Source organism: Numida meleagris, chromosome 9, assembly GCF_002078875.1.
Source record: "Numida meleagris isolate 19003 breed g44 Domestic line chromosome 9, NumMel1.0, whole genome shotgun sequence".
In the NCBI taxonomy this organism is placed as follows: Eukaryota; Metazoa; Chordata; class Aves; order Galliformes; family Numididae; genus Numida; species Numida meleagris.
The window spans coordinates 16,204,058-16,227,021 of record NC_034417.1 but is presented as its reverse complement, the minus strand read 5'-3'; the positions used below and the strand labels follow the sequence as shown (position 1 = coordinate 16,227,021).

At 41.7% G+C, this 22,964-nt stretch overlaps 1 long non-coding RNA gene across 1 annotated transcript in view; it reads left to right on the top strand.

The window, feature by feature from the left end:
- LOC110403682 overlaps positions 3,605-22,964 on the top strand; it is a 135,366-nt gene continuing 116,006 nt past the window's right edge. The window contains exons 1-2 of the long non-coding RNA XR_002441792.1: positions 3,605-4,129; positions 6,873-7,039. This is a non-coding gene — a long non-coding RNA (uncharacterized LOC110403682). The remainder of the gene's footprint in view (positions 4,130-6,872; positions 7,040-22,964) is intronic.

The following is a 22,964-nucleotide window of genomic DNA, read 5'->3' as shown; positions in this document are numbered from 1 at the left end:
TTAAAGCTTGCTAGACAAGGGCACCCTAAAGGATTAAGCCCAAAGTTCACAGCTGGACTAAAAGGTTCAAAGACGTTGTATCTGCAACACTGATTTGATTCCAAGTGACATTCAAACAATGGAACCAAATTGTAGATGTTTGAATGTGTAAGGAAACAGCAATTAGAGGAATACCACAGAAAGGCAAAGGATTAGGATTTATTTCCCTTAAAATGGTAACACTGATTACAGTCCTGTTCTTTCTTTCATGGGGGGATGTGTTTGATCACATCAGTTTTTGGGGTCAGTGGTTGTCAAGAAAGTAATTTGGTGTTACAATGAAGCTTGCCAAACGCGAAATGTTCATGCAGTCTGAGTAACTTTACAGGATATATTTGACTGTTGTGGCAACACTGAACTGAGTTCTGGGTAGGAAAATATTAGCCCGAAAGGAAGAGGAAAAGAGAAATGGATAGCCACTGAAGTAACAGGATTAGGATTTGGAAACCTGAGATAATCCTATTCAGGCGTATTTCGGCATTCTGTTTACTTGCTTTTGAATTGCTTTGGTGTCTTGTCCAGGGGAGATAATTCCAGAAGTCATTCACACCCAGGCTGCAAATTCGATACTGCATTCAGGTGACAAATGGAGTGTGATTGCAAAGCTGCCCAGAAAATTGGAAATCAAATTGGCTGTGATAGTTGGTCTATGTGGTCTCCTTTCGGAATCAACAAGAGGGAGAAGAAAATGAAGGGCAGAAAATGAAGTGTGTCCTACTGTACAGAAGATGAGTTTATTTAGCCAGAGTTGGTAAAGGGGAAAGCAAATTTCACATTATGTCAGCTCTGATTCCTGAGGCCTTAGGGGACACTCACCTTGTGGAAGCGATTGTACTTCACTGGAAATTTTCTGTTGCAAAGAGAGACTCTAAACCCAGTAAGGGAGCTGCAGTGTTGAGGACAGTTTACATTACAGCTGGACCCAAACAACTTGAGATAAGATTGAGGGCCCCTGTTGTGTGTCACATGCTGGGAGAAGGTCTGTGGCTGAAAAGGATTCATAGATTTCATGAGCAAAAATGGAGACAAATGTGGAGAAGCAAAACAGCTGGGAAGAATTCTGTGAGTTCCACAGTACCTAGTTTACAGCTGGAGAAAATACTCACCTGTCCAGGACTTCAGCAGCCTTACCCTTGCATTTTAAACCATTTAAATGGAGAGAACAATGCAGAAAATCCCACAGGACGGATGAGAAAGGAGTTTCTACTGAATCCCTGTTATCATTTTTTTGCCTTCAGTCACCCATGAAAACATATTTTTCTTGTAGAATGACCTCTGAGATTGTATAGTATGGGGTATTTGGTTTAAAATGTACTGTAACCTTTTTTTTTTTTAATTGATCAGATCAGTCTTGAACACTCAAAGAAAAATCTGCCTGCTCTGAATATTGCCTGAGGATTTAGAAAGGTCTTGCTTGGAAACAGAAGAATGAGATGAAACAATCATCTGTAAACCACAGCAAGAGAGAAAAAGAGTAAAGGAATGAGTTATGTTTGACTTGTCTTCTTCCAAGAGAGAATCTTTTTTTTTTTTTTTTTTTGGAGTAGACTTCAGATGTGGGAGATGTTGTGGGCAATGCTCTTTGCAGCTTTAAGATGCAGATTTATCATGGCACCAATACCAGTGCAGGCCATGGACTGTGAGAAGTAGCTATGTTTGGAGGTATAATTGTCTTCCCAGTGCTCCACTAGTGCTGATTATTTTGTTGTGTGAAGGAGCTGTGAAATACTACAACTGCCACTCACTCTGTTAGGAACTGAAGAGCTGGTTCTCTGAGATCAGAAAGGAATGACTGCTGAGAGGTCCTTGTACTGCTCCATGCGCTTCCAGTATTTCATTAGAAGAAGCTTCAAAACAGGTGGAATTTTTCTCCTGCTCTGGTAACCTGTAAACCACAACCACTTCTATGCTTGGCAACTTGATTTGCAGTAAAACTACATTATTTACCACTTGAGATGTACGAGAAAGCTTTCTAATGACAGGTGTCAATCAAATAAATGTTTGCTGTCTCCCACCTGAGCAGAAGCAACACTACAATTTCAACTGTGTCATTAATAAACAAGGAGCGAATGGATTTGAGAACAATGAAAAACCTATGATCACTCATTCTGAAGGGGATGATTGTCAGTCACACCTCGATGGCGTCTGCTCACAGATATAATGAAGAGAGATTATCATTGCTGTAAATGGCTGCTGCAACTCTGGTCAGCAAATAATAATGACATTGTCTCAGCGATCAGACCTGCCGCCCGGGGACCAACAGTGCTAAGTGGTGTCTCAGTGGTATTTTGGGCCCTCATTTATGTGACTGCAATAGAAAACTAGAAGGAAAGTGCCTTTCTTCCTTGTAACGTTAATTTCATGCCATTTTCTGCACTTATAAACTGAAAACGCAGTTAGTTTTGACCAAAGCCAGCTTACTCATGCTCTGATTGAGATGAAGCAGTGAAAGACCTTTAAAGTGGAGACTTTGTCTTGGTATGATACACCTATGTAAAATGTTGGCTCTAAGTATCCTCCAGTGCCTCTTTGGAATCCTGACAGGGGAAGGGGAGAGAGCCACTAGCTGTGTCCTGTGTAAGTGTAGAAATAAAATATTTTCTTAGTGTTCTAGCACCTTTGATCAGGTTGGACTGTTCCTGCTAGTGACTAGTGCCAGTGACTGATGGGACTTGTATGCAGAATCCCTCTGTGCCTGTCCTTCCCTGCCTTAACTTATGACTGCAATTAAAGGTGATTGAAAGGTGTAGATAAATGGCATCATCTTCATAGAAAGGGACAAATGTGAATAATAACATGGACCAGCCCAGTTCTGCTGGAGCACAAATAAAGTGAGGAGGAATGGGACATCAAGACATCTTTCTCTTTTACGGATCCAATCAAGCATCCCCACAGTGGCCTTGTGTAGAGGGCTTTTGCACCATCCTGAGTAGGATGGCTTGGGAAGTGGACTGGAATATATAAAAGGTGCCACAGCAAGAAAAGCTTCTGTCTTTTAAATCCTCTTAACATCCTTACATTTCTGTTGTGTTTACAGGTAACACGATGCAGCATTAATACATTCACTCTTCCATCAGGCAGGTGCAAACATTCTGAATTTTGCTTTGGATTTCTTGCATTACGTGGGAAGCATATTCCATCCTGCTCAGTCCAGAACAAAGAGCTAAATCTTGCTGAAACGATCAGTCCCCAGGGGCTTGAGGCTATTCCCTCTAATGTACTTATAAAAGTCAGTCATACCAGCTGCAGACAAAATCGTAGACGAAATCTTACTAATTAATTGCGTGAACTTTGTTTCTGCCTGGTTTGAGATTCTCTCAGCCTTGCATAAATATCTGGGCACCCATACTGTACACCTCAACAAGGCTGTTGATTTTCCAAGGAGGACTAACAATTTCTGCTCCTAAAATAGCCACACAATTACTTCTGCTCACACGGTCTCACGGTAACAAAATGGTTTCTGAAAAGTGGTTTTGTTTGCACGTGATTGAAAAGTCACCCTATGTTGTTCTGCCAAGTTAGGCACTGATTCAGGTTTATGACCATATCATTAATATTTTAGTACCGCATCAGTAACTGGTTGCTATTAATATGCAGTGAAACAGTGATATAAAAAGAGAGATGTTCCCACTCATTTGGCAGAATTTGCATTACAGCTGGATGAAATTTATAACACGTCTTCTGCAACCTACTGGTCTGAACTCCTGTTATTAATTTCTGCTGTGTTTATTTCTCCTTTATGTTCACTTTGGGCAATATTCTATCAAGTTTCCTGGCAGGCACAACAGTAGATATAGCTAATTTCAGCTGACTGCAGGAGGACTTTGTAGAAAGTGAATTTTGAATTAGCACTAGTATTTGCAGCAAAAATCTCCCCCTGAGAAGTCTATTCCCCTCAGCCTAGCATCAGCAGTGCTTAAGTTCATGTGAATAGCCCTATTGACTTCAGGTGGGCAGCTGTTTAATTACCTTCCTGAATGGAGGCCAGGACCAGGAAACAAGCCCCCAGCAGACGACCTGGGTGCCTACTCAAAGTGCTTGTCTCCTGAAAGCCGAGCTCCCGTGAGTGACCCATGGATTGTTTGAGTAGGTAATTTGGCAAGTACTTTTCGGTTAAGAATAAATTTGAGGAAATCATTATTTGATGCACAGAGAGAGGTGAAATTTGTGCCGTGTATTTTTCACGATGAGGCAGCTATTGCCCAGATTTATTCTGCCTGCCTCTTCCTATTTCAGTACTCCCAGCAATCTCATTTTTCCCCACATTTTATTTAGGAACTCTGAAATGACAAGTCTCTTGCCTCTCTACTGGGAGAGTGGTGCGCTGTACGCAGCATGCTGTATGCGGGTGGAGGAGGATAAAGAATGACATACTACTCTGTATGCTACAACTATTTTTTTTTTTCAGATCTGCATCTGCTCTTGTCCCTCTTCTGTTCTCAGATCACTCTTTGGCTTCCCTTAGGAATCCAGCTGTGTCATCACATTGTGTGGCATCCTAATATTTCATACTAAGCTGTAAGCCAATTAGGAATGACTACTTACCATGCTGAATCATAGGAAGAGGAAAGGATAATGTGTCCTTCATATAACGAACCACCTCTTTTTTGGCAAGACAGATAACCTCCACGTTATATTTATAAGCCCTATGGCTTTTCACTATACCCAATTAGGATGCAGCTTCCTTTCACACTGCTGCAGTATTTTAAGGGACTTGTTTACAGATGGATGCTTACTGAAAGTGCTGACCTGCTACCATTATACCTCATGCCACCTTTCATCTTTAGAGACTGAAGCACTGGACAAAACTTTATGTTGTAATCAGCTTTAACTGGATGAGAACATGGGTACAACAAAATATAAATACCTTGTCCTGAGTTCCCAAATGACCTGGTGACCCTGGATAAGGGTGTAAACATTCTTACAAGCCACCCAGGTTTGAGGGAGGTGTTGATTAAAGTCAAACTGTAAAATAAAGCACGTTACATCTAGAAGGAAGATAGATGAGCCAGTGGTGTGGGTATTTGCCTGAGGTAGTGAAGAGGCACTTGGAGAATCGCTGTATTTGGGAGCGTGTGAAATGTTTAGTAATGAGCATCAAAGAGAAAGATATTAAAATTTATTTCCCATGCTGAAGTAATTAATGGGCTATTAATGCCAGGTGTCCAAGCTGCCTGGAGGTCTGGGATAAATAGCATTACAGCAGAAGATGCAAAATATGATTTAGGATTAAATGGAAGGATCTTACTTCTTGCAGAGCACTTAGCATGCCCCCCTTCCTTAAATTGCTCTTTCTTTTTCCAAAGTTGCTAATGAGCTATTGATAGCATTTACTGTCTGGGAAGAGATGTACTCCTTTAAATTTGTCTTTGGATCCTAGTGGTGTTGCAAACTGAAGGCTCCCATGACCTGTGCCTAACCCCTGCATCTTTCATATCTTGTCTAATCTCGTTAGGCTTCACAGCAAAGCATGCAGGGCAGCACCCTCACCCTGTAGAGGCCACTCCACCACCACCCTCAGGCAGTGGGTTTTACATACAGAGTCACATTAAGGACTGCATTCAAATAACCCTGGCTGTGGATATGTCCAAGCAGAAAGGGCAGCCTCAGATTCAGCTTCTCAAAAGCATCTTGCAAACCAAGCCCAGTCATTTTTGTTGTTTCTACTGCTAACAGCTACTAATAGAGATTGCAGTTAAACTAGAGGAGCCTCAGGGTTAAGGCTTCTTCAGCAAGATCTGACCATTCGTTATTAGGGTTCAATTTGCTGCTTCACTGATCACATCCCCTTGCTTTCCCTCCCAAATACCTCTGGGACAAACAAGTTTTCCCACAACCTGCCAGGAAAGCAGTGGGGAGTCACAGCACCAACAGCTGTGGCTGAAAGCATAGATGCTGGCAGCTGTGGGCTATCAGGGAGGTCCTGCCCTGCTTTTCAGGGTAAGTGATCCCACCTGTGCTGAGCAAGTTCGAGGGTTCAGATCATCGTAGTGAGTTCTGGTAGTAAGACAGAGCTAAGGAAGTTAAGGTGTAAAAGGTTCTACAAGAAGAGGACAAGAGCTTAAGGTACTTTTCTCACTAAGGGGGAATCTTTGGTAAGCTGAAGGGAAGTTAAGGGAAGTAAGTTCTGCTGAAAAGGTTTTGTGTTTTGTCTGAAATAATGCTTCCTTTATAAATGATGTGGTTTTGAAACCTTTTGGCCTTCAAGAGAAAATTGTCTGTTTAGGAGCTGTAGCTTTTTGTGTTATTCAAAAACGTCTCAGCTAATCACTGCTTAGGGCCTTGTTGGTCTGTGCCACAAATTCCTTTTTTTTTTTTTTTTTTAAAGTGCAGCACATATATAATTCATGTAGCTCTTTTCTTTGTAGATAAGGACTCATCTCAAATGTCAGGGTGGGAGGGGGGGAAAAGATATCTGACCCAGAGGGCAGGAATATTGAATGCACTGGTGCTGGACTTGATGTTCCCCTAGAATTCACTGAGATAACATCCATCTCAAGGAACCCTACTTGTATAGCTACAGAGCTGTTGCATTTAATATATATTTCCCCAGGAATTTCATAGTAATTGAGCATTAAATGGTGTCCACTAATCATAAAGTGTTACCATTTTTATTAAAAATTATAAATGGGCTTCAGCAGAACAGAATATACCAGAATCATAGCACCATCTCTATTAGTCTTTATGCTGTAATTGTCATTGTCTGCCTTTACTGTATTATTTCTAGACAGCGTTCATAATTTTCTCAGCTGAACAAATGAAGATTTGTGAGCGAAGGAAAGCACTGACTGGATTATGTAGTGCCATTGATTTTTATTCTCCTTGTTTAACAGAACGTGCTTAAGAATCCTGCTGCCCCTGTGATGGGCTTTAGCAGTGCTTGGAGGAGCTGGTGTGACCTGGATGGCAGAAGCATGTGCTGTTCTGCTGTACAAGAAATCCCGTCTCATGAGAAGGAGACGTCAGAGCTGCCCTTGGTGTAAAGCTGCTGGGTGTCCAGGTAGGAGCCACGCTGCCTGGGTTTGGGGGTCTCTGCACAGTTTGGGTTGGAATAACCGTACGAATCAGCTTCTGCAAAAGCAAAAATCTGCGTCTTATTCCATAACACTTCTTTCTAAGAAAGATGACGGCAAATATTGACATTTCCCTTCTACAAAGATAACGGCTATCGAAGCACCTTCCCACATAGCCTCTCTTTGCTGGGGCTTTCAAAGCTTTTTGAGCTTGGAGAGCAAAAACTCAAGTGAACGATGACTTTCACCTAGTTTCTATGGAATGTTGTGCATTAAAATTTCCTGTAAGATAGATTTGCTGTAAAATACTTTTTAACATTGAAAAAGAGTAAGATTTGAAAATTTGAAAGCTGATATTTATTTGCTTTTTTTTTTTTTCCAATTCTATTAATAATTTCAGACCTCTCAAGGCAGCTCCCAAGAGTTAGGTGTTCACAGCAGAAATGATCTTATGGAATATTGCCATTCTATTTCATTGTTGTTAAACAATAATAAGGAAGAGAACTGCTAACAGAAGTTTTGAAAGATTAATTATTTTTCAGTGTATTCTCATGGCATATATGGAATGATATGTGTGGGCTAGAAATACAGGACTTCCCATCCTTGGCTGATTCAATCAGGTCTGGCATGACATAGTATTTAGCTTTTGGGCGCCTATATCTTTTATTGGATCTCAATGCATCATCTAACTCAGATCAGCAGTTTGGCTTTTTAATTAGCAGGCTTTGCAGTGGCCTTTTTGTCTCTCCTGCATAATCTCTAGAAACACAGCCCCATGAGAAAATACCCAGGAATGCCTGAGACCTTGTAGAAAGTACTAGCTGCGTTTCAGGTACCAGGAAGAAGTGAACAAATCCTCTAAGATCAATGTATAAGTTTTTGGGAATTCTCTGATTTTCAGTGTGAAGAAAAAACACTACAACTACATTACAGAGGGGAGTACCTGACTAGTTAAAATGAAAGAACACATTTGAAAATTGTCTTCTAAGAACAAAAGAGTAGCTCTTCCCTCTGTACTCAGTCTTTGTTTGAATAAAGCGATTGTTAAGTTTTCCTGTGCACCAGAACTCACCAAATTTAATATGTGGGTATTTCTGGCAGTGCAAGTAAGTTCAGGTACCAAAGGAACCATGCCCTTGCCTTTATTGTTCATGATTGTAGGCACTGCTCACACAGCTCCTACTCTTTCTGAAAGCAGTAACTGGCCCGTGTGTTCAGGTTTGTCTCTGAAGGGATGGAAATTACACACTCTCACTTCACAGACCAAACTTTTAACATAGCTGTGATGGAAATGAGCTCCTGGGGACTTGCAGGATGCTACCTTTGCTCTGTGAGACTGTGTGATGGCAAAGCCAGCTATCAGCTGTTAATCCCAACGTGTCGTACAAGACACTTTCTATCTCCTCTTGCAATGTTAATGCAGCTGGAATTCCATAAATCAAATCTCAGCAGTAAAAAGGTTAATAAGTTTACACTATCTAATTGAAAGCCATATTGGTGATTAAAAGGATTTTATATATCAGTTTTCTGGGTCACCAGCTAATTATTTTTGGTGGCCTGTAATAAAACATAGCACCATAGGCAGATAGAGGCTGTAATCACATAATATACGGTAAAATGCATTTACATTTAATTCAGATGAAGTTGCCTATGCCAACTCATTGAATATTCTTTGAGCTCTTAAGAGAGAAAAGTCATGTATTTAGACATCAACTCTTAACACTACGCTTCCACTAAATATTTCAACATCAGTTTGGAACCTGATTCACGTGGATTTATAGGTTATTCACTAGTTTTCTGAATTTGTTTCAGACAGGCAGCGTGTCCATCTCTCAAACAACTCTAGAGTAATATTCCAGTAACCTATTTCTAGGCGCGCGCACACACACACGCACACACACACGAGTTTTATTTATTCTTTGAGGTCTGTCTTCCCTAGTTTGGGGGCAGTGGAATTGCTGAATGCCCCCCATACTTGGTTAGGTTTGTACAAAGTTACTGGATCAAGTTTTGGGGTCTGGTGTTTTTTCTGCAGAGTAAGCCCAAGGGAACCAGCTGTTACCCATGATGGAGAAGCTCTGCTGAGGCACTGGGGATCAGATTGCTATTATAATTCATTTTAATGCATTCTGCATGTACTAATTTATTGGAACAAGATCTTCTGTAACAGGGACATGGCTAGCAAGAGAGAAAGACAATTCATAACTCTTGCATAGAAAGGATAGCTTGACAAAAAAAATCAAAAAATAAACCTTCTATTCAAGGGACAGGTGTGTGCACAAGGGATTGGGAGTGAAAAGTTAGAGGGGGAAAAAGGAAACTCGAAGCCTGCACTGAAATTTCTACAATTCTAATAGACTGAAATACCCTTTGGAATTAAATGCTCAGACACAGGGACATTTCAAATTCAGACCTCTGTTTTGCAGGTTGTGCTTTTTAGCATGTTTCTCTGGTCAAGAAGGAGCTAAGGGTGAGGGCAGATGCTGGGTGTGCATGCGGGTTTGCACGGTGGTGCTGCACAGGGTGTGTATGTGCACTAGTAGCTGCAGTCCCTGGAGCCTCCCTAGATCCTGTGTGAGGCAGCACTACCCGTGTGGCTGTAAAACAGTCCACTGCTGATCTCAGTTGTTCTGCCTGTTATGCAAGGGGCAAATCACATCTGGTGAACAAGGATGCAGAAAGCGTTGGGCACGTCCCTCCCACCACTGGGGCAGAGGTTGAGATGTGATCAGGAAAAAAGGGGCCAGAGTGCAAATCACTGCTGGACAATGCTTGTAGAACCACCTGGGGAGGAGGACCTACTGTGGAAAATATATTTCTGTAATATTGCATAGATTGGCTACATTTTTTTTCATTGGCTGATTATTAATCCTTAAATGCCCTTTGCATGGAAGCAGTGCCATGAGATTATACTGTAGAGAGTGGAGGTTTAAGGCATTTGTCACTAAAATTATTTACTTGTCATGGTCTCCTGTGTCTAAATAAGAACTCGTCCACACCAAAAATAACATTTTTATTTGATTTAAGTATTTAAAGTGTTTCCTAGCAAGATAGCTAAGGGGATATTCAGTTTTAAACACAGGCTGGGGAGGTTAAAAGGAGAATGACAGTTGTGTGAGTAATAGTGTATGAGTCAGCTGCTGAACTTGACATTGCAACCTCTGTGTCACCACCAAGTCAGAAGGCATTTGTGTGACAGTTTGAGGGTAAAGAAATAAAAAATAAACTGGCAGTTTCCACTGGTAGAGGGGCGTATCTGAGATTTCTGAACAAAGGTGAAAAGTTAAGCAGTAATAGTGTGAATGAGGAAAAAGTGGGGCTGTGTGTTTCCTGCGTGGATGTGATGCATCAGGTGTGTTCACCTGAAGCTCAGAGGAAGAGCGATCTGACTGACAGCCTGGCTGCTGGTGGGGCTGCCCAGGCCCTTGCTGAGTGAGCCCCTCACCCAGTGCTCTTTGCAGCTTTCCTTGGGTAGATTTATTCAAACAATTTGGGGCTAAGAAAGAGCCAAACAACACACTTGCAATCTGCTGTTGTTACAGAATTTCTTGCCTTTCTGTCACTTTGTTCAGTCTCTCTCTTTGGGGGAATTTTTGTCACCAGATTGGTAATAACACAGTTGTTATTTTTTTTGCACATAATCAGCAGCAGAAAGCGTGCAGTCTCATTTCAACATCTAGATGCTCGAAGACAACTTTGTTAATGGATTGTTAACCGAGGGAAGGGGATCATGAGGTGCCGCAGACAAGGCCTAGTGGCAAGACGGTGCTTGGGAAGACAGGGATCACACTATGGGAAAGAATTTCTGCCCCTCTTGCTGCTAACCAAGTTCTTCTGAATAATAACATCATAATGATATTTAAACAGGGAAATAATGTGTTCTCCATAAGCATTGCTGTTCTTTGCTGTTCATTGTTATATATATCAACAGAAAGAAATTCAAGCAGCTGCTGGGCACAGTTCATTTCTTGGGACGTGTAATTTAATGGTGGACTCTGGATAGAGCTTCTACCCTATATGGTAGCATAGGCAAGACAGGGGAGGGTGCTGAGCACTGTTCTGTACATGCCCTAGAACCAGAGGTCAGGACCATAGTATGGCCTCCAGTACTCCTTGTCTCTGAAATCCTTTCACTTCATGCCCTATTGCATAAGTTCAATACACTTTCCAGCTAAAGCTCTCCCCAGCACTTAGCTCTTTAAACTCCCTACTCAGCAGGTGGTTTATTTAAATGTGGCTGTTGTGCTGGCTAGTGGCCAGAAGTGAGTGGCTCGGTGTGTGAACTGCAGTGTTTGGGTCTAGCTCTGCTCGCATCTATGCCAGCAAAATCCTCCTGGCTCCAGCAGGGTTGTGCAGAGTACAAGTGAGTGCAGTGTAGGGCTGTCGGCTCAACTGTTTGTCAAATAAATCTATGGCCAATCATTTGCATTATGTCAGCTAAACATTTGCCTAGCACTCTAGCATGTGTGAGGCAATGAGGAATTCTGGATTGTTTGAAATGAAAACCACCGTTGTCAGCTCTCACTTAACCAATAAGTGTTTCTTCCGTAGTGTCTAAATAACTTATTTTGTAACCCATGGCCTTGAAGAGGAAATGTAAAGTTTCTCTAAACATTCAGTACAAATAGGGACACTAGCTGCTTAACTGATTTTTTCAAAATTCAGTTCTTATGGCTGAGCAAGTGAGAGGGAGGCAAGGAAAGCACATGTTTTAAATTAAATATATGGAAAATAACTGCTAATGAAAGAAATATATTTTAGAAGTAAGCAAACCTGTTTTATCTGCCTCTCTATTAAGTGTGTCAGGAAAGGGCCTTTACAGCTGGGTGGTAATTAGAGAGGAAAAAGCAGTGCTGGCAGAACAGTCAATCTATCACATCCTGCAAAGCCTAAATGTTACTGCAATTAAACAAGTTAGTAGGGGAAAAACTTGACAAGCAACTTTTATCATTGAATCATCTTGGTGGCAAAGCATACGGGGTGCTCTTGTTAGATTCCCTCATGCAACACCAAAGGTTTAAATTATAAACCCATGAAAGCACATTCAGACTGAAGAGACTGTTTTCTTTCCCAGACTACCCAGGCGCGTGGAAGATTAGAATGCTAAAAATAAAACAACCTTTCCCACCTCCCCCTTCCTCACCCCTCCAAAGTCAAATCTGTCCAGGTTGACTGCTCCATTAAATTCAAGAACAAAAAGTTATAAATTGAACATACGGAGAGCAGTGCCTTTTCTTAAAGTGATGTTTCCTCGCCTTAATGGATTTAGCTATGGCAGGGAGTCAGAGAGAAGCTGTCTTAACTAAATCTTTGACTGATTATGCATTTTTTTCTTCTATTCATACAAGATAGATTCATCATTCCAATTTGTCAAGTTGGCGAAGTTCCAATTAATTACACCAGGAAAAGCTCAAGCTGCATTAGGCCTCTGTCAGGCCTAATCTAGTGCCTCATTTACTGGAGCCCCAAATGAAGAGATATCAGAGGTGTTGTTCCTCTTGGTACTTAATTTGATGAATGCCCTAGCAGCACGATTGGTGGCAGAGGTGTATATGTGTGTGTCTCTTCATCAGCCACCTCTGCTGAAGTCGTCATGCTTTCTCTACTAATTTGAGGGCTCATCTGTATACTGGATGTTTTTTTGGAAGGCCTATTCTTCATAGATATGCCAAAAGGCTTTTTCTGTGTGTGCATGTGTCTGGGTGGGTTTCCAGATATGCTGGGCCTGATTCTGAGCTCTGTTATGTGATGAGACTGGATTCAAGGCCTTAAATGGAAATGTAAAACAGTACAAGTTAGGTCGGGTGCTATTAAGGAGCTGCAAATTTTGACATGCTTATCTCTGTGTTTTTGCGGAGGATGAGCAGTTTTGCGTGTTGCTTCAGGTAGTGTGTGTGAGAAGCAGTGTGTGCTACCATTCAAATTTGCTGGAAATAAGTGTTCAAAATGCCTGAATAACCTGAAAAAATTGTTCGCTATATGGATTTGGACCTTTGCTACACATACATACTGTACCAGCACACCAAATGAGACTATGTAGGTACAGATAGACTTCCTGACAACACACCAGAGGGTTACTATTGAATATATACATCCAAGACTAATTCTTAAATATTTTACAGTAAAGTCACTATGGACCAAGAACATATGTTTCTTTTCTGCAGCACTTTACGTACGAATTATTCAGCATAAGGTGCCAGAATGCCAATATGTTTAGCTTACTTTTGGCTTTTAACCACTGCTGTGATTAAAGATGTAACTGCAGCAATGCTGCCGCTTTGCACGTAGGTTTAGGTGTCTCAGAAAGGATGCAGCATTAGCCAAGAGTAAAGTAGCTGTGTACTTTGGCTGAGTATAACACTAAAAGTCTTCGTTTGCCAGCAGTTACCATGCTGGGATTCTGAGTTTATTTTCCACTGACTGTATTTGAGGTACTGGTGTGTGCAATGATGATTTTTAATGGCAGCTATCAGACATACATATGGTGCTCAGTAAGGGACAGTACTCCAAACAATGCAGGAGAAAATTGATGCACTGATGGCTGGACTATGACAAGTTCTCTGCAGACAGTTTGAACCGCAACTGGTGCCCGCTTTGGGAAGGGAGGCTTCAGTCCTGCAGGCTTTTGTCTTCTAATGCATCAAATTTACATCTGCAGTTAGTGTGTCAAAATACAATAAGACCGTGAGGGTACAGTTGTGTTGGAGCAGAGATAACAACCTAACATTTTTCTTAGATGTGATTTTTGGAAGCATTCCTCCTTTGTTTCACAGAAAAATCAAGTTAAATTGAAATCACCATGGGAAATCAGTGAAGATGAGGGTAAACTGCAGTTGTAATGCTGTCTTGTGACTCTTCACAAGAAGGCTAATGCTGGACATGTACATTTGAGGTTGGTTCTACAATGTTCTGCTTAACCATATGTTTCTTTTCTGCAGTACCTTATGTATGAATTATTCAGCATAAGGTGCCAGAATGCCAATATGTTTAGCTTATTTGTGTTTTTTAGCCTTATGTTTTATGTTAAACAGGTTGTTTAAACTCACCTGTTGAACTTCAAATAACTAAGAGCCTTCATATGGCTGGGGATGGGCGGGTCTCAGAGGATCATTGCATTTGTACTGTATGCCATGGCTGACTTGGTTTGGCACCCGACAGTTCTTTTACGTTTGTTGGTATTTGTCTTTGGTTTGCGAGTTTGTTGTGAAGTTCTGTGAGTGCTTTCAATGTATATGAATGCCAGTAGGCACCCGAGGCTGTCCTGAGATTTCAATTGCCGTGCACCTCCTCTAGGTAGAAATGATCTCAGCTGGTCATTTTTCATATGGACAGCTAATGTGATAGAGTGGTGCTCTATCCTTTAGAGAAAAGAGAAGTGTATGTTTGTATTTCTGCTGAGGAGAAGCAAGGTTGAGGTCCGATGGGTGTGTTCGTGGGCTCTCTTCTCACTGTGTGTTGATTTACCTAGTGGCTTAGCAGAGATGTGTCCCTGGAGCTCTGTCTGACCCAGCTCATTTCCAATGAAAACTAACTGGCCGCAAAAAGGAATGTACACAACATGCTTACCAAATGCACAAAGGTCTATATTCACCTCTGTTCTGGGCACCAAAACGAGATCTATTCACTGCTTAAGTCCTACTTAACCTTTCAAAATAGAGCTTTCACAGTGCAATGATCACACTCAGTGGCTTAAAGACTCTGACTCCTGTCTGAGTCTTTTAGACAAGACAGAAGTGATCTCTTACGGATGTAGGCAGTCTTGAAAAGTCCATAATCCAGCAGAAGCTTGTTTTTGCAAGGACCCAACCCAGAGTCTGGAACTGTTTTTCCTCATGTTCTTGCTAAGTTTTCATCTGCATCCAAAGCTGAATTCAAACTCTGCAGTAGTTCGGGTCATCACGCTAGCATCCATCTCTGGGGAATGATTATAGATGATGAGTTATTACCTTTAAACAAAGGGTAATTAATGCTTCCTGCTCTGACTTTAATTAATGAAAGGATTTCCTGATGGGGGGGACAAGGAAGATATTGTATCAATAATACCCCTTTGGGAATTATTGGCAGAAAGTCTACAGTTAATAATTCGGAGTAACAAATAGATGTGGGTAACTTGTAATATATGTGTAGAAAAAGAGGTGTCAAATTATTCATTATGAATTATTCTGCCAGTTCTAATAATAACCCAGCTGTTGAGGACAGAAAGAAAGCTAGATCTGTCTGTACAGACAGACCCTTTTGCAGTAATTCTATCCCTTTCAAATGAAAAAATATAAACTTCCTCTGGGAACAGAAAATGAGATAAAACAAGAAGAATGAGATCCCTGCTCCAAATCTTTTTTTTTAAACTTAATGTACACTAATGGATAATAAAACATGGTTGATTAACGAATGACTGGTACACCAACTGGCTGAAAAAAACACATTTTTGGCAGTCAGCACTTGCAAAATCCATAGGTTAAAGACATTCAACCTCTTTCGCTGCTCCCAGTGTGGTCAGATGCCCTCATCTGTGTAGAAGCCTTTTTATGAAGAAGGGGAGACTTTGGTGTGTGTGGATATATTTGCACAGACAGTGCCAGTGACATCTTTATGCAGATTTGGGGAGACCTTATTTACATGTAACACCTGAAGGAACTGGATTGAATGACAAAAACCATGTTGGGCAACAGGAGTGCAGGTGTGGGTCTCGAGACGTCAGTCCCATTCCTGGAGCACCCACAAGTTGCCATCTGTCTGCAGACAGGTTCTAGCTGTCCCTTTTAAGCTTTTTCCTTCTTTTTGTTTTTCCTCCTCAAAGATGGGATTGAAACACTGTCCATTGGTAGTTACAGGCTGCTTTCTTACCTGTTGATAATGACAAGTGTAGCTGGTGCTTTTTCAAAAAGGATGCTGTAATTAATACCTATATATCACCCTCAGTGTCATTCATGAGGAATGCTCTCCTGAGCTACCAAAGTAACATGAAAATGAGAGGACTGTTAACCCTTCTGGATATGGGAACTTTGTCCTATACCCTCTCAAGGCACCAAAGGAGATTTCAATCAGTGTTGCTAACTTTTAAGATACAGTTAACACAGCTTGAACCAAAGCAGTTAATCTGAAACCCTGTGAGTCGAGAGAAAATAATTAGAAGATTTCTGTAGGGCTTTGTCATGTTTGAATATACTGTCTTTAAATATATAGGAAAAAAAATCTGTCTGTCATGTGATGCTTGGTGCTTAGGTTTAACATTCTCATGTCAAAGGGTCTGGAAATGCTAATACTCCTTTACTGATGAACCCTTTTCTGAAATATTAATAAACTCACCTGGCAGCCCGTATATCATCCCCTTTCTCTGTCTTGCACACTGTGTTCACATCTGATTAAAATGTGACCTGTCCAGGGCAGGACCCATGCATTCAGTGATGGCTTGCTTACTGGTACTATTATAAATAATTAAGATAATTATCCAATATATTTATGACAACTGACTGCTTTGGGTTGGCTTCTCTGAGGACTCCTGTCATCAATGAAAATTCCACAAATGGAGGGGTTTGCAGGCTCTGGTGCCAAAGATGGATTACCTAGAAGCTTTCAAAGCTGTACACAGTGAAACTCCATTTGCCTCTTTGTACTGTACGGACTTAATAAGAAACTGTAATTTTATAGTGGGAGTAAATGGGTGAGAGACATCAACAGCAGGAGCGAGAGAGAGTCATTGTCTTTTGCGATGCCAAATCCCAGAATATTAAGAGTTTGCCAAAGGCATTTCAGAGATAAGTTTCCTATCTTCATCAATAATTTAATACATTCCCAACTCTCCGAGTAGCTCAGAATAAGAGCTGAAGGCATGGATGTCAGAAGGCAGAGCGACTCCCAATTAGTCAGGTAGAGTGCTTTCTTGTTGACTCAGCCAGGGCAAGGGTGGCTGTAAAACCCATGCTTATGTCCTTATAGACTCCTTAATAGTTTTTTTTTTCCTTTTTTTCTTTTTTCTTTAAATCTATGGTAATTTGTAAGAGTGAGTGGGCAGTCCAGTGGGCAATCCACCAGGGTACTCATTAGTGCCACTGAAAAAACACATGGATGTAAGTGTGAGCTGGCAGATACAGCTGCTGACAGGAAAAGGATTGGAGAGTCAGGACCATACTACGTGTGAGCGAGACCCAGAAAAAGGTGGCAGCTTTTAAAAGCTATTGGGAACAGTGGCATAGCTTTGGGGTGCTATCAGCCAAGGAGTGTTTGTGGTGACGCATTCTAAATTGGTGCTGCTGTTCTGAAAGCCTTGCCATGTGTATGTGGAGTTATGGGGAAGTGATGGTATTTTGTTCCTTGTGTGTGTGTGTGTTCCCTGATTAGAAATTTCTGTTGTCATGTAGAAAATTGCTTGTAGGGCCCTAAAAGTGGGTTGCATGAATGAGTTACCCTGAGTCAGCCAATTTGCAGCAACTCAGGCTGTGCCTATCTAGATGTGTCATAGAACTCTTCAGAGTGATATCTATTTTTGAGCATGCTAAACATGCTTACTTACTGCACAGCTTTTTGTGCATTAAACTCATCCACGTGGCAGGCAATTTTCTAGTGCTTAGGCCACTATTTGACCCAGCTGCCATGGAGAAAGCTATATTAAGTCCAGCTGATCAAGACTGTCTCCACAGTTGAACAGGAAATTAGTCTCTATGGCTATATGACTCTGTCAGCTTTTCTAAACATTTCTCACAGCTTTTTCCTACCCTTTTTTTTTTGTGGATAAGATTTTTATATTCCATTCCCTCATGTGATATTCAGATCTTAAGCCTGACACTAATTACGTATTATTTCTTTTCCCTTTCTCCTGACACTCCTTACTGCACCTGTTTATGCATAGTGCTTTTAACTGCATGTGATTCCATCCAAAATGTGCTGGTTCCTTCCACAGGAATTGTTTTGGTGTACACCTCCACCTTTTAATCACAGCTCTGCAGAGCTTGTCTGGCCCAGTGGCAGTGCTCAACTGTGAAGCCTTCTTCCTTTGAAAAACCACCTATTTCTCAGAGCTGTCTCTTGTATTGTTGAGATTAGATTGAAATAGATGGTTGCTTAGAAAAAGCTGCAAGTCCTGTGAAGGTAGAAGAAGGTGTCGAGTTCAGAGGAACTCTGGAAAACTGCAGTTTGAGAGGATGGAGTGGATAGAATTGCAATGAAGTGGGTTTTTCTTTCTCCCATATAGGCTTGTATTCCTACACTGACTTGTACCATCATGTCTGTGGAGCATCAGGAATCTCATTCCAAGATGAAGGGGTCTTCAGCTCTGCAAAACAAATTTTCAAGGACCTTGACATTCCTATCAGTGATGCAGGCTGGGATACAGTGTCTACACGTGGCAAAGCCCTTCCATGCGTGCCCCTAGCTCATGACAAATGAAGGGTGATTAACGAATCTCAGATTAAAACTCCAGATCCTTGATGTTCCAGCACTTGTCACTGTTTTGTTAATATGACAGAATTTAGTCATCTGCAAAATACATTTTGACATTCAGTCCCTGTGTCCTACGCCCTTAAACTCCTGTGAAACTGTGATCCCTGGCAGGACCCAATTCTCATCTAAACTGCACCAGTTTGAGTTTAAAGCAACTCCACTGCACTGTGAGGGTTTTGTCCCTGCTCTTCTCTGCTGTAAAGTGGCAGCTTGCCTGTGCTATGTGCCTTGGGTTGTACTGATCAGGTGGCTAGAGAGCTGGTAATGTGCCACTGGGCCAGTGGCTTAATGCAGGAATTACTGGAAGCAGCAATCTTGAAGTGCTTTTTATGAGGATAACAAGGCTTTTGCAGACATGAAAAAGCAGGAGAAATGCTTATTAGTTATGGGGAAGGTGAAAGGCTTAGAAAACTGATTAGTGTAGCAGTGTGGTCAGATTGAAATGAAAGCTCAGTGGCATAATCGTTAATTGGGTGCTTACTTACCTACTAATTTGAGCTTGGATGTCAGCAGTACTGCACTTCATCTCAAACCAGAGGTCAGGCTTTAATGCTACATCATAAATTACGTAAAGGCACAACACTAACAATTAGATAATTATGGAGACCCATGCTGTTGCAATTTAACTGGGCAAGTTCAGGGCAATCATGACAGGAATAGTGCTTAACCCTGAATCTGCTGCCTTTCTTTCAACCTGACAGCCAAATATATGTGGCCAAGGAGGTACCCGGCCGTCTGGCAGCCCACAGGTTAAAAGCGTTTTCTCCTGCTAGTCAGATTCATCTGATGGCCTGGGCAAACTCTGAGGTAATATTATAAAAGCGTTAATTATGGTTCAGAAAGAAGAGCCTGTATTTCAATCTACGGGAGATTCTGGCCAAGGCACAACAATCAGAACGGTTTTTGTGTGCAAGACACCATTGTGGCTTTTTTAATCTGTTTCTAAGCCAAGCCTGCCTATATGTTTGGTTTATTTACTTTGCTTGAATAAACCACCGAGCCAAAATAGAGTTATCCACAGGGATCTCTTTGCATGTGCCTGTGCTGCATAGGACAGACCCACAACGCCTCATATTTTGAGTGCTGGAGCCATTCAGTTGCCCATAGTCTCGCCCTTGTACCTGCCCAGTCAGCTGTGCTGCCTTCTGGGGCCAGCAGCAGACCAGAGATGAGCCCACCACAGTCCTGAGAGCTTTCAGTGCGGCTCCCATTGACGTCCAGGATGGCTTTAGTGGAAAGAGAGTTCAGTCAGTGCTGGACACTTGAAAATTCAGTCCTCAGAAGAGATATTGAAGATCAGGGTGGAAAATATCAGTCGGATGGATTGGAAAGTGATTGACAGTGGGATGAAATTAATAACGTGTGGATCTTGGGTTGTTTCAGACATAACCAACATCCTCTCATCTGGGAGTGTGTAATGAACAGTGATTTCCGTGGGGTCTTAGAAGTCTGTAGGCTTTATTGGATTTAGGTCCAGGACTTTTTTTAGTGCTGTCCTTTTGTTTCTGGTTCTTTCAACAACCAGGTAAATCGCTTGCACCATAATAATTTATTATTGCTGTAAACACTGAGATTTTATTTGTGGGTGGGGCTGAGTCCAAAAAAAAAAAGAATATCCCACTGGTGTTTTGGCACCATTTCCATTACTCAGAACATTTTGTACAAATTAAGACGAAAAATGGTCTTTAAAAGAAGGATCTCTTATTAATATCAATTGTTTTACAGTATACTGTGCAGCATTGTTGTATGCTGAAATTTTCATTCCTGGATTGAGGGATGGTGTGTGTGCATTAAGCTGAGCGATTTCTTGCTCTGGTTTTGGTAGCTAAAGTTCCTTCAGGTACTAAGTTTGTAACAAAGTGCAGGGAAACTCTTTGCTTTGGCACACTGCTTTGAGAAATAATGTCATAACCTTTATATACATGCTGCTATATGGTATGGTCAAGGAATGACACATCTGGTTACCTATAATTACAGGTTCAGCTATGGTATACTTTTTGTTTTAATTAGTCTGCAATAAACAAAAGCTCAGGGGCTGTTCTGCTCTGGTAGTTCTCATTTTTCCTGCAGCCTTTCCTGCCCTTACAGGTTTATTAGCATAGAAGAAGTGTCACGTTGTACTTGCAACATGTAGACCAAATGGGAGGCTGTAGGCTTAGTCTGAACCAACTGTCTGCAGTACAGTGCTGGGGTGCTCTGGTCTGCACTGCATCTTATCTGGTAGCTAGAGGCTACTGGGAATGGCCTAATGCTGGAGTAGCCTAACAGGGATGTTGGCAGTTCTGCCCTCCTACTAAATTTGATCTCCTGCAGCATTTGTGGGTATTTATTGCTATGTATCATAGCATGAATCCTTTTCTAGAGGTACTGGTGTCTTCTGCACTTTCGACCGTGACATAAACAGACCAGCAGTTCCTCCTGGCAGGCCCTACTTGCAAAAAGCATTTTATAAACAAACTGTACTCTTAGAGACGTTGGATGCAAAAGAAAACTGTCCTTCAGGCATTTAGGTCTGCATCGCCTTCTGCTGCAGGCCAGAAGGAGCTGTTGGTTCTGCCTGTGCAGGTCCTGCACAGATCCCATGTAGGCAGCTGGTCACAGCCTCAGGTCTGAGAAAAACAATCAGCCCTAGGAATTTTGCTGCAATATCTGGTCTTTCTATTTAAGCTCTAGCTGCTGGGAGGAAGAGAAGGAACTACAGCTGTGGTTTTTGTTGTAAAAAGCACCAGTTTCTAGAGTTGAGAAAGAAAGCTGAGAGACATAAAGCATCCCTGACAGTGGCACAAGCATTCAGAGGGCGAAGAGCAGAAGCTAGCACTGTGGTTTGCTCATCTGGGCACTAGCCCAGGCGATGCTATAGTGAAACACTGCCTGAAGCCTGTTGGATGTTTTCATTGTGATGTAGAGACAGAGGGCTGGTGGGGCATTCATGAAGCCGGTGTGCCACAGCGCTAGTGCTTGCTCATGATGTTGATTGTGTAGCAGACATTAGAAATCCTGTCCAGGTTTTAATTATATCCCTTTCCACGCTCAGATTACCGTGGGGTTTATCACTTGGGGATGAGGAACCATCTGAACTATGCAACTAGTAAAGTTGTGTAAACACTGCACACTGGGAGCAAAGCTACAGGTCCAATTTACTCAGTATCTGCAAAGACCTGAAAGCAGTGGTGTGTTCCTTGCTCAGCCCTTATGTCTCTGGGTTACACTTTGGCATCTGTAGTGCATAAGATCACCGGCTCTCTGGGAGTCCACCAGCCCCTGTGGGCAAAGAAAAGGGCAAAACTGACCATTTTGCTGAGAATGTTTTTGCTTGCATCAGCATTTTGTTATTCACACATATGGAGAGGTTCTGCTTTGAAATAAAGACCATTTGGGATCTTCTCTCTAGTGAGAGGGCATATCCCAGAGGCACTGCAGCATTTCATGCCCTGTGCTTTGGCTCCTCTCTGCCCCTTATCATGTCCCACCTGTGTCCAGTCCTGGAGCTGGGAGATGCACCCCAGGTGTGTCTTGCATGGACCTTGATAGAAAGTACAGCACTCCTCAATACAGCTGTGTGTTATGCTCCCTCCCACCTTACAGGACTAATTCCTGGGACTCTGCAAAGCTCTGTGTGGTGTCTCAGAACTGTTTTTAAATTCAGTGTGCTAATCTAACTTTCTTATACAAAGTCTAGGTACTTCAGAACGATTGTATCCTTGATGTAAAGTTCTGTTTGATCCTGGATATTTTTTGTTATCTTTAGGAAACTTGGTACTACATGGTCTCGTCTGTAGGTGTGCTCAGGAACAGCAGTGTGGTTGCTAGCACTAATGCAGCTCCATCTTCAAGATGGGAGCAGCCAGTTTGAAAAACAACTTTGGCGGCAGCCATTGGTGCCCAACTGCAGTAATTGCCTGGTCTCCTGAAAGATCCAGGTGTGTGTACTGGTATTGCAGCTGCCTTTAATCAAATAATCAAAAGCTCCTGATTACTCTGTCCAGACTGAGGTTGGAAGTCCAGCAGCAGCATGTGGGGCTTGATTTTACTTCTTGGTGAAAAAGACCCTAGGAATTCCTGTTGCATTAACTTTTTTTTTGAAATCCAAATGGCAAAACAATTCAGCAAATGGAATCTTTACAGCTGAGAGATTGAGTAACAAGGGAAAGAAAATGTCAGTGCAAGTTAAAGCAAATTTAATAAAGCAAATAAAAGCAATATACTGACACTGAAATATAATCTTAACGCTCTGACTACAACTAACTGAAGCCAGGAAATTCTCAGCTAAGTGTTCCCTCATCCCTCTTAAATCAACCCATTTTGCTTAAGCATTGTTGCACATAAGCGCCTTTATGAGATGGCCCCAAAACGCAGGATGGTAATACGAACACTAAGAAGATATTTATTTCGTCAGCTGTGTGTTTGGATATATCTGTGATGGATGTATTGGCCCTGATTCTGTAAGCCATTTAAAAATAAGCGAAACTTTAAGTA